Source organism: Chenopodium album, chromosome 11 (genome assembly GCF_948465745.1).
Source record: "Chenopodium album chromosome 11, dcCheAlbu1.1, whole genome shotgun sequence".
Classification (NCBI taxonomy): domain Eukaryota; kingdom Viridiplantae; phylum Streptophyta; class Magnoliopsida; order Caryophyllales; family Amaranthaceae; genus Chenopodium; species Chenopodium album.
This window is the reverse complement of record NC_137844.1, coordinates 44,730,189-44,742,193: the sequence shown is the minus strand read 5'-3', so window position 1 is coordinate 44,742,193 and position 12,005 is coordinate 44,730,189. Positions and strand designations below refer to the sequence as shown.

The 12,005-nt window shown below is 35.1% G+C and overlaps 1 long non-coding RNA gene across 2 annotated transcripts; it reads right to left on the bottom strand.

Moving 5' to 3' along the window:
• Nucleotides 1-3,906: 3,906 nt before the first annotated feature.
• LOC145568937 (uncharacterized) lies at nt 3,907-8,080 on the bottom strand. 2 transcript variants are annotated; one of them, XR_014096017.1, is made up of 3 exons: nt 7,680-8,080; nt 4,428-4,657; nt 3,907-4,300 (listed from the first exon to the last, which is right to left on the bottom strand). It is a non-coding gene; the product is annotated as an uncharacterized LOC145568937 (long non-coding RNA). The 2 variants fall into 2 exon arrangements; XR_014096016.1 differs by having other exon boundaries at nt 3,907-4,657.
• Nucleotides 8,081-12,005: the final 3,925 nt, after the last annotated feature.

Sequence of the window (12,005 nt, the reverse complement as noted above, 5' to 3'; positions counted from 1 at the left end):
TGTTCTCCTCTCCGTATTTTAATGAGAACAACATTTTGACTTTTTATTTTAATAGGGTATAGAAATATAGATGAGATTAAGCGAAATTGTGAGAGGTTTAATAAAATAAGATGTTAGTGGGTAGATAAGGTTATTATTATTTTATTAAAATGTAAAGTAGTGTAAGAGACGGTGGAGACTATTGAATAAAAGAGAAATGATAAAGTAAAAAAGAGTGGGGACACTAGTGAATAAAGATATTATAAAATTGTAAGAGATTTCCAAAAATGAAACTATGGGCCTGTTTTTTTCAGCTTATTTTCAGTTCAGTTCAGTTCAGTTCCAATAAGTTCAGTTCATTTCAATTCTTAATTTCCTTCTCTCATAATCTCTCATAAAATATTCAGTTCAGTTCAGTTCAGCTCCAATAAGTTTAGTTCATTTCAGTCAATCAGAACAGGCCCTATATCTTATGAAAAAATACGGACGAAAATATTAACTCTAAAAAAAAAAAAAAAAAAAAAGAAAACTGGAAGGAGTAATAGTGGGTTAATAGTCTATTAAAAATTAATGAATATGAGAGGAAAAAAAAATTTTTAAAAAAAAAGTTGTTGTGGGTTTAGGTGGGGATTATGAGAGGAAAAGGATATAATTTTTAATTGTAGCTATTTGCCAAAAATAGAAGTGTAACACTTATTAAAACATGGTTACATTTTGTAAGTATAACGCTTATTAAAACACGGAGGGAAAACTTTTTTTTTTTTTACGAGCTTGTTTAGATTTACTTATTTTTACTTATTTCAGAAAAATAAAGATAAAGTCAAATCATGAAAAATAAGTTAAGATCAGATCATTGTTAGAGCAAGATTAGACTAAGGATGATATCATTATTTTTTTAAGTTTTTGGTCTTAAGACAAGACTTTTTTTTTTTTTAATGCATTTAAGAAGTTGAGTCTTAACAAAATCTGAATTGGAGTCTTGAAAACTCAAGACTCAACTCTACACTTCATACACAATGTTTTCCCTATATATACATCAAAACACAGTGTTTTGATAAAAAAATAAAATAAAAATATTATTTTTTAAATACATTAAAATTTATGTACATTTCTTCAAAAAAAAAAATTCTATGTACGTTGTTTTAAAAAAACAGGAAAAATGGAATAGAATAATCTCACATTTGGTCTTTCTACTCAAAACAATCCTAACTTTTGATTAATCTAGAAATAATCCAACTTTTAACCTTCATCTTCCCAAAATAATCCTATTACCTACAACCTGTTTGGTAGGTTAGTTTTTTTTTTTTAAAAAAAAAAACAAAACAAAAAAAAAACACCACCACCACCGCACCTTCATAACCAAACCACCGTCCTAAACCCCGACTAAACAAACCCCTCTTCCACTTCGTGCTTTCTCCTTCCTTGGCACCCACACCCCCTTCCCCATTAGCCTCACCCAACCCTACCCCTTTCCCCGGCAGCCTAGCCCCAACCTCGACTTCGAAACCCCGAACACTCACCTTACCCCTCTTACATAGCAGCCTACCCCACAAGATTGATAGATCCATGACCCCACCCCGAAATCCCAACCTAAAGCCATTATGCGTCGGGAATAACATGGGTTTTAATTCAAAAACTAAGAAATATGATGGGTTTCATCCTGATTCTAAATTGATAATTAACATATGAAGAAATTGAGAAAAAAAAAGAGTGTTTCATCCAAAAATTCATCAGTTTTCGAAGAATTAGCTTGTATACAGGTAACAATGGAGTTTAGGTATGCGTGAAGATTCGAAAGAAGGAAAACATTACCAGTTAGCATGACCACATCCAAAAATAGCATAATGGTTATTTCATTACCTGTTTAGGAAGACATTACCAGTTTAGGTAACGTCGGTTTCAATGAGGAAAAGGGAAGAAGGGCCCGGGGAAGGCATAGGGCTGGTTCAGATGGGAGATTGGGGAAGAGGGAAGGAGAACGAGAACAGAGAGGTCGGAATTGTTTTTATTTTATTTTATATTCAAAACCAATAAAAACGTGACACATGGAATTTTTACCCTTACAACCGGTTACCAACTTAAAAAACATGTTAAAGGACTATCTCAGGAAAATGAGGGTTAAATTTGGGATTATTTTCATATTACTCAAAGGTGGGATTATTTTGAGCAGAAGTGTCAAAGGTGAGATTATTCTTTTCCATTTTTCCTAAAAAAAAAAATTGAATGTACGTTGTTTCAAAAAAAATTTATTGATATATACGTTTTTTTTTAATTTTTTATACTCCATCCGTTAATTGTTTTGTGCAACTTTGAAGAGTTTCATGGTTGCCAATGCAAAATATGAAGGGGATCGATTAGAGGAGTGTAACATGCAATTAATTAAAGGAAGAGGAGAGAGAAAGTAGTGACTCCCCCATGTGTTTTGGTGGGGAAATCTGATTCCTTTAGAGGGAATGTAATTCCCTCCCAAATTTTCACCAAAATTTCAAAACTTTTGAATTTTATGGTGGGACTTAAATTTCCTCCATCTTTAAAAAAAAAAAAAAAAAACAAGCCATACATTCAATTTTTCTCTTCATTTAAATATGTCATTCAACATTTATGAGGCTTATAAAAGAAAGCCCCCATTCTAAAAAAGTTTTGAATGTTCAAAGCATTAATTACAACCAAATGTTTAACTAAATCTTCCAAATGTTTAACCAAAAGTTAGCACCTAATTCCCATAATTAGCCCATAATTACCCAAAAAATTACACCCTACATAAAATTAGTGCTGCACAACTTCCTTCACCATCTTCATCATTGCATTGCTTCAGTCATTATGTACACAAAAGTATAGGGCAACTTCATCTTCTCAAAAACCTGCATTAGCTACCCCTACATCATCAACAACAATCTGCAAAAAAAAAAAAAAAAAAAAAAAAACAAAAAAAAAAAACCCACACAAGGCATGGCAGAATTCGATGAATCTCTGCATTATGATGTTGATGAACTACTGACAGAGGAACAATTGGCAAATTTGTACTTTGAGGAGGAAGAACAATTGCAAGATCAAGACATAGAGTACTATGACTCTGAAAATAAAAATATGCAGCACGAACAAGGGGCAGAAGAAGGGACTCTAGAAACAGATGGTCAAGGTGATGAAGAAACCATCCAACAGCAAACACAAGAAGCACTCAAACAGTCAACAGAAAATAACTTACCATGCATCAAAGAAGAGAGATTGTTGATGCAATGTTGATGAAGATGCAAGATGGTAATTTACCAAGAGGATACAAGATGCAACTTTCAACTGAATTCAGAGTTCACAAATTAACAATCACCAGAATTTTCACAAACATAAAAACAGATGTCAAGACTAAGAAGATAGGCAGAACAGGTCCAAAGCCAAGGGAATTTTTAGATGAATTCCTACAGTCAGTCCCTCTTTATTTAAGGCAGACATAAAGGTCTTATGCAGCAGCACTGAAAATTTCTCATGTCACTCTACATTACTTGAAGAAAAAGGGAAGGCTGAGAACACAAACAGCAAGTTACAAGCCAACAATGACATCAGATCATAAGGTAGTTAGAATGAAGTGGGTTCTTTCACATATAAACCCAGTACAAGGAAATGAGGACCCCACACTACAACAAATTGACCTTTGTGCCACGAGTAAAATCGTGGCACAAGTTTAAAATTCCCGTGGCTATATAATTTAGCCATGGGAATTCAGAAATTTACTCCCGTGACACAAGAGGCCGTGGCAAGGAATTTGCCACGGGAAAATGGATGTCGTGAAAATTCTTAAATTTTATGCCACGAGTATTCACGTGGTAAGCAAATTCATTTGCCACAAATATTAACGTGGCTTATAAATTATTTGCCACACATTCTAACGTTGCTAATAAACATTGTTGCCACATATTATCGTGGCCAATAAGCTTGTTTGCCACAAATCTTATATTTTGCATTTTTATTGCCCAATTTGATCAACAGACACAGTACATATATACAAATAAACTTGTATATTTTCATTAATAACATATTATAAATTTACACTTTTCATCCCAAAAAGAATGAAAAAAAAATACAAGTATTAAATTAAAGTACACTATAGTTGGAGGTTGGAGCAGAAACAATCAGCATAGAAGAAGCAATATCCAACACAACAGCAGCATCTAACTACAACAACAACGGAAATCCCGAAGCATCTTAAACACCTTGCTTTCTTTGACTAGTACACTGCACAACATGAACTTCTTTGATTTCAGCCAGCATCTGCTTTCTTCTTTTCGAGATTTTGTCATTATAACTTACAAGTCCAAAGTTTAATTCACTGCAATTTCAAAAGAAGCATATTTTATTTCAAAAAAATAAAAATAAATATGAGCCAATGTAACAGAGCTTGCTCAAGGGGAGCATATAGCACACTAAGAAAGAAAGTCCAAAGTATACTTCCATACAAAAAAGATTGGCTCGAGCTTGAGCTCCTCCAATGTGTGTTTTCAACAAGTACACTGCTTTTTGCAACTGCATGATGCTCATTTCACCCAATGCGGTTCTAAATCCTCTCTCCAGTCCAATCTATCTCCATGATCATGAGCAAAGCCAGCCATTAGAAGTCCCAGTTTGGACTATAGACTCTGAAGCCATGGCTGCCTTCAAGGCAGCTTCTCCCTTCGTCCTAGCAAACCTAATTATTGATTGCTCCAAACTAATCAAAGAATGTTACCAAAAATTTCCAGTAGCTTGTCTTGTGTGAAAAGGGTGCTTAGCATTAATTACACAGTTATAAGTGCCAGAACTAATGCCACATATCTAAAATAAATAGCCTTTTTATACCCTAAAATCCAACACAAATCACACATTCTTATTTGTATTCCTACGAGTTTGTTGTATCAAAAACAGATAGAACATCAGAGTATACTAATTGCACCTTGGTAAAAGATTCGCAGTATATGAAAATGCAGAAATAAACCTATCATTCAAATGTCTTAAGTCACGGTAAGAAAATAATAGTAAGAAAATAAGAGAAGCTATATGAGCACTTTAAAACCATGCATAATTCTGTGATTGCAACAAACTAGGTTCAAGATATTTTGGGAAAAAACACCAAGAAATTGCTAAGCTTTAAAGAACTGCTAATATTAGATTTTATCCTAACTGTACAGGATCATGAAGAAAACAATAACTGAGCAAGAAAGATGGCTACAAGAGTGCTAATATTGGGGCAGAAAAGAGGGAGCAGAGTGTGTGCGGTATAGCTGAGAAAGAACGTTAGTGAGGTGGGTCTAATTAAGGAAAACATATAACATTACAGTAAACATAATCAAGGGAAAAACAATCATGCACACACTCTCATACTGAAACTGACAGAAAATAAAAGAGAGGGAGGGAGAGAGGGAGGGAGAGAGGGAGGGAGAGATAGAGAGAGAGAAAGAGAGGAAGATAAAAAAGTTTCAAAGTAGAATAGCTCAATTAACAACTGCAATTAAATTATCAATGCCCACATAACATAACATCAGCCACAGAAATATTAAAACCCAGAAAATTAAACCAAAACCCACATAATTTCAGCTCAAAACATATAAACACATATTAACTCAGAAAAATTACACCAAAAACCCACAAATTTATCGAAAAATAAAAAAAAAATCAACAGCAAAAACACAACGAAATCATGTCAGTATGTGTGAAGGAACATTGAGGTAGTGTCAAAAAGCATTAAACTTTTCAAGCTAAGAGATAGTGTATTTTTAAATTTGTGAACCAAAGAACAGAGTCAGAATGCGAGCTTCCTAATTGTATAAGCAACTTAAGATAGTGGAAAGAATAATGAAGATATATTATATGAGAAACTCGGAACTACTTTAGTGAGAACAATATGATGGAGATATAACATAAATAGAGTAACCTTGTTATTGTAAACTATCCCTACAATGACACAAGCCCTCAATTAGAAACTTAGCACAACTTTCAGCAGATGGACCACAATCTCAGCATATAATTGATTAACAAAATGAATTAAAGTTATAAGTTAGTGTTCAGTAAAGAAGACCTTATCATGTTGCAATTAAACACAGACACATGACTCAAGGATATCCAATGCTTCAGAGTACCTCTCAGTGGCTATGTATATGAAATTTCATCAAACCAACTGCATACATAAGACAAAAAAGGAAGCAAACAAATAAGGACTGTAGGATAGTAGGATATGCATTATCACCATCTCCATCATATGGTATGCATTAGCAATCATTGATTTTGTAATGAAGAGAGAAGGAAAAAAATCACTAATATAAGTCTGGCTCAAGTAGCAACAACATGGGGAAGACTGTAGGATAGCAAGCAGCGGAAAGGGAAAGGCAGCAACAACCAGTAAGAGAGGGGGGGGAGACACTAGGCAGCACTCGCAACAGGCAGGGGAGGGGAAAAGCAATGGCAGACAGCAGGGAGGAAAGAAAAATTGAAAAAAAAAAAGATTAAAGTCCAAGACTCCAAGTGAAACTAAACTTCACTAATCACAGGGCAGCAGACAGGGGAGGGGGAAAGGCAATGGCAACCAGCAGGGAGGAAAGAAAAAATGAAAATAAATAAATAAAAAAATTAGAAAAGTTTCATTAATCATCTATAGTTCATTAACTGATTGATAGGAAAGAAAGTGGGATTAACACCATTCAAACACCAAGGTGCTCTGAAGGGAATGGATAATAATAATTTGCTGGCAATCCCGTTGCTGCTTCAATTAAGTCTTGATCCTAAAAACACAATGCATGGGACCGTTTTAAACATTTAAAAAGAAATTTAACACTTATGAAATAAATTGAGATGATCCAGTACATGCCATTGCTCTCATGTAATTTAACCTACTGTTTTGGCCTTGCAAAAAAGGATAGCTGCCAGCACTGTAACTTTTCTTCTTTCTATCAGCAAAAGAGGGGCTAACTATCCTCAAGTTCAAATCATCGGTGTTAATTCATATAATTGATCGCTAAAAATACATAAATTATCACAAGGTATATGTCCATGATCCAACCTGAATATATGAGTGTTGACTATTGAGAGAGATAATTTCACAAGGTACAAATCCAAAGAGTAATAGATGGATCAATAAAAGTGATAAAATGTACTCCACACCACCATAGTATATAGTTTGATGATATAAAGTCGGGGTCTATAAGTCTATATTAAATGGAATAAAAGTAAAGGAAAAAAAGAGCTTCAATTTTTCCTAAATGTATATATTGGTGACATTTCCACCGGTATACTGAATAGAATACACATACAACGACAATCCAAATTTATTATAGGTTTATTATATACAGTATCTTACTTGTTAAATAAAATAACAGTTTACATGCATGGATTTTCTAATAAACAATTAGCTATTACAAATTCGGATCCTACAGTACATACTCCTCCATTTACAAATGAGTTTCATGATTTTTATATCAAATTCGGACCAACAAACAGACATAATACTCCACATTTTTGCAAAATGTTACCAAAGTAAATGAAACCCAAAAAAATTTCAATAAAACTAACAACTAATTCAACTAATCACTTGAAAAATCTAAAACTAATTCAACCATAAATTAGCTATACAATCCATTAATCCAACGAATAGATGATATCATGATACAAATTAAAAATTGAAACTTGAAAAAAAAAGTAGAATGATATGGATGAAACATTGAAAAAATGAAAAGATTTACCATGAAAGGCGTGAAACTGACAAACTGAGATAGGGTCATCAGGCCGTGTGGCGCCGTGCGTTCTCGATTGCTCGGCATGCCGGCCTGGCGGAGTTATGAACCTGTATTTCCCAATTTCCCCCAAATTCATCCTGATATAGACCCTAATATCCTTATTTCAACTCAGAGTAACGAATTCCATCGTTTTGAAATGAGGCAACGTGGAGTCGGCCTTGGTAGAAGGAACATCAGTGGAGTAGACGGCGCGGTGGAGTGGGCGGTGTGGTGGAGTGAGCGGTTGTATGTAGTGAAATGAGGGAATTTGGGGCTGTACTTCGTAAAAATGTAAATCACGAGCAGGAGACATGGGTTCTTTTTGGGTTTTTTAGTTTTCATTAAATTTGTTTTTTTTTTTTTTAAATGGCCATTACTACTCCGTAAGAAAGAGGAAAGACTTAGAAAATAAAATTAGAGAAAAAAAACATTAACATGTCTCTAATCATATGGGTTTAATAAAATTTTATATTCCCGTCAATAAAACTATAATTTAATATTATAAGAACTGAGATTTTTATATACGGAGTAACTACTGCATTTCATAGGAGTCTTTAAAAAAACTTCTACTAGTGACTAGTACTCCCTCCGTTTTTAAATACTTGGTAGGGAGGTTGGTGGAAGAATAAAAAAATATAAAAAACAAAAGTACTGGAGAGAACTGGAGGAGAGAGTATATATGTTGGGTCCAGTAGGTGAGAGAAATTAATTAAATATTGTAAAAGCTTTCTAAATAAGAAAATGAAGCAAGTATTTAAAAACGGCCGCAAATGGAAAGTGGAGCAAGTATCTAAAAACAGAGGGAGTAATAAATAGTGATATGCACATATTGGCATTGCATCGAACCAAAAAAAAACCAAAATTAAAGCCAAGCATTTATATAGTAAGAAAACTAAGTGTGTATTATAATAAATAATATATAAAGCAAAATTTTTTGAAAAATTATTGCACCTCTTAGAATGAGGTTTTACTTAATTTTATTTTAATTATAGGGACTGAGTAAAACTATTGCATTTCTTCGGTGTCTTTTAATATTCTACTTTGTATTAATTATATATTCTAAGTAAAGTTATTGTATGCTATGATTCCTATTCCATTGCATGAGCAGATCTAAGCTAGATACAAAACTTTTTGTTGTAGTCAAAACCGTGGCATACGTGTATGTTTGTCATGGGAAAATTCTTACATGTGACACTAGTGCAAAGTTTACCTCGGGAAAGAACTACTCGTGGCACAAATGTAGAGTTTGCCACCAAAAAACAGCTACTCGTGGCACAAACGTAAAGTTTTCCATGAGAACTACACTACTCGTGGCACAAGTGATACATTTGCCACGGGAAAATAAATACCCGTGGCATAAATAATTATTCTTATTTAGGTTTTGTATCATATTCATTTTTCCCGTGGCTATTTAAAATTATGCCACGAATTTTGAATTCCCGTGGCATAATTCATGGCACAAGTGATGATTTGTTGTAGTGCCACTTTTGAAAACATGAGTTATGTCATTCACATAGATAAGAAATGGTTCTACTTGAACCCTGATAAAAGGAGATTTTATCTCCTTCCAAGTGAAGAAGATTCATACACGGCACAACAGTCTAGAAGGTTTAAGCTAAAGGCTATGTTCATGGCAATTATTGGGGAAGCTACTATATGGCTCCAATGGGGAACTACTACATGATGGCAAATATGGGATTTTCCCATTCACAATCAAAGAAACAGCAAAGAAGTCAAGCAAGAACATAGTAGCAGGCACAATGGTCACAAAGGCACTCCAGAATGTGAACCGAGAGGTCATCAGAGATATGTTGCTGAACAAAGTTATACCAGCAATTGTAGCAAAATGGCCTGAAAGTCTGCCTAACAATGTTGTTATCCAATGGGACAATGCAAGGCCACATCAAATACCAAGAGATGAAGAGTTTATTGTAGCAACAACAGCCAATGGGTTTAACATTCAAATTGTGATCCAACCAGCTCAATCTCTTGATTTAAATGTGTTGGATTTCGGGTTATTTAGGTCAATTCAGTCCCTACAGTATCAATCCTTTCCTAAAAATCTTGATGAGCTAGTTGAGAAGGTAATTGACTCTTACAACACATTCAAACCAGAAGTGAACAAGTACATATGGGTTACTCTACAGAGATGCATGATTAAAATACTCAAGGCACAAGGTGGGAATAAGTACAAAATTCCACACATGAACAAGATAAAACTAGGAAATCTAGGCATTCTGCCAGATGAAGTGCATGTTTAGAAGGAAATAGTGCTAGAGGCTGTAGAGTACCTGAACACAATGTTCAGGCCAGCACCTGAAGGGAATCATGAAGCATTAGAGGACATGGAGGTGGATGCAGACTAGATCATAGTACAAAGCAAATCAGAACATCAACATATACTGCCACACATAACCACCTAAAGTCTGTGTTTCCTTTTTTTTTTTTAACCTGTTGCATTGTTAATGAATAGGTGGTTAAATGTATTTTGTGAGTTAGGATGTGATAGACTACTAAGGCAGTATTGTGTAAGTTCTAGTGCTTATGTAAGAGGCTTTTTGTAGCCACATTTTGATGGGAATGAAATTAATGAATCAATTATGCAAAGTGACAACTAATCCATCAGAGGAATACATCAATGTTGAATACAACACTTCAAACAAGTTTACCTCAACAACAATCACAACATTATGCTTGTTGGAGCAAAATACTTGTTTAAATTGTAATTTAATAGAGTCCCTTCATCATATGGATTACACAAATCAAAAGGTTCACAGTACAAGGTGGGACTCCCTACTGAGAACTACACAACCAGCATTGAGGGACTCATAGACAGTGGCACTATAGGAAGCACATATGACTGTTCTCTACACCAATTATCATTAAGAACATTACAGGTAACACACAACTCAAGCAGGCCACACCAATCACATAATATGCTCACCATTCATCAATCAAATTCCCAAAAATGCCATAAGTCAGTTGTGGAACAACTAACCACAATACACAACAAACTAACATCAAAATCCAGCAACATAATCAAACAACATGATAATCTAGCAACATCATCCACATCAACAGTAGTATAATCCAATAATAACCAACAACATAATCCATCCACAACACACATCATTATCAAACCATAACCCAAATCAAGTAACAATCCAATTTCACCAACAATATAAGGCAACAAACAGCTAGAATCCATATCAGGTAAAACTGAAGAAAAGATAAATCATAATAACCAAAACATACAGCCACAAATCACAAATATTTTACGAAATCAGGCAACCAATCAACTCTCAATTAAATTAATGAATAAGGGACTCAAATTTAAAATGAATTAAATTAGGGTTAGGGATCGTTACGCAAGCATTCACTCAAAGGGTTGAACCCTAGGGTTCATCCGCCTCACATAGTCCTTCAAACCAGAGCCAGAGCTAAGTCCAGATCCAGGAGCTGCCTTGCTTGAGGGAGTTGCTGAACCCTCCTCCTTCTCAGCCTCGTCTTCAGATGACAAGACGATTGTCTCCACATCAGGTAACCCCCGTATCCGCCGTAGCGCCACCCTAGCAGCCTTCCTTGTAGCCCTCACCCTTGTTGGTGGCCTAGGTCTCTTAGATCTGGCCTTTTTGGTAGGCACAGAGGACCCCTCACCACTTTCAGCAACTAGATCTACAGGCACATGAGTGAAATTAAGGGTTTTCTTACCACGGGACTCACCCTGACCCTCAGCCCGCTTCAGACGCTCCTCCTTTTTGACACTCTCAAGCACCTTACCCAAAGCTTTGTACGTCGTTGAAGTGCAGTAGGGACCAGACTCGCTGGACTCGTAAAATTGTCGAGGAAAGGGAGAACCAGTCTTAATCGACTGTATGAGGGACTAGATCAGATTTCCCTCACCCACATCATCTGTGGCCATCCAAGCTTCGTGCAGAGGTTCAAAGTTCACCATTTTGTAAGGGGGACTCGATTTTGGAGAGAGCTGGAGAGAGAAAGGGTAGAAAACGATGGATGTAGAGGAGATCTAGAGAGAGAAAGGCTAGAAAGCGAAGGATGAAGAGGAGAGAAAGTCACAGAAGATGAACTAGGGTTCATCTGAAGATAAATCCAGAACAAATAAGGAAACCCAACCATCAAATTTAATTTTGGTGGTTGGAAATGTGAGAAAATGAGAGTAGTTGGGGGGAAGTGGGATAATAAATGGAGGGAGTAATTAGATTAGGGTAATTTGATTAGTTTTAGGTTAATAAGATTAAAGTATATTAAGTGTGAATTTATAAAAAACTGATT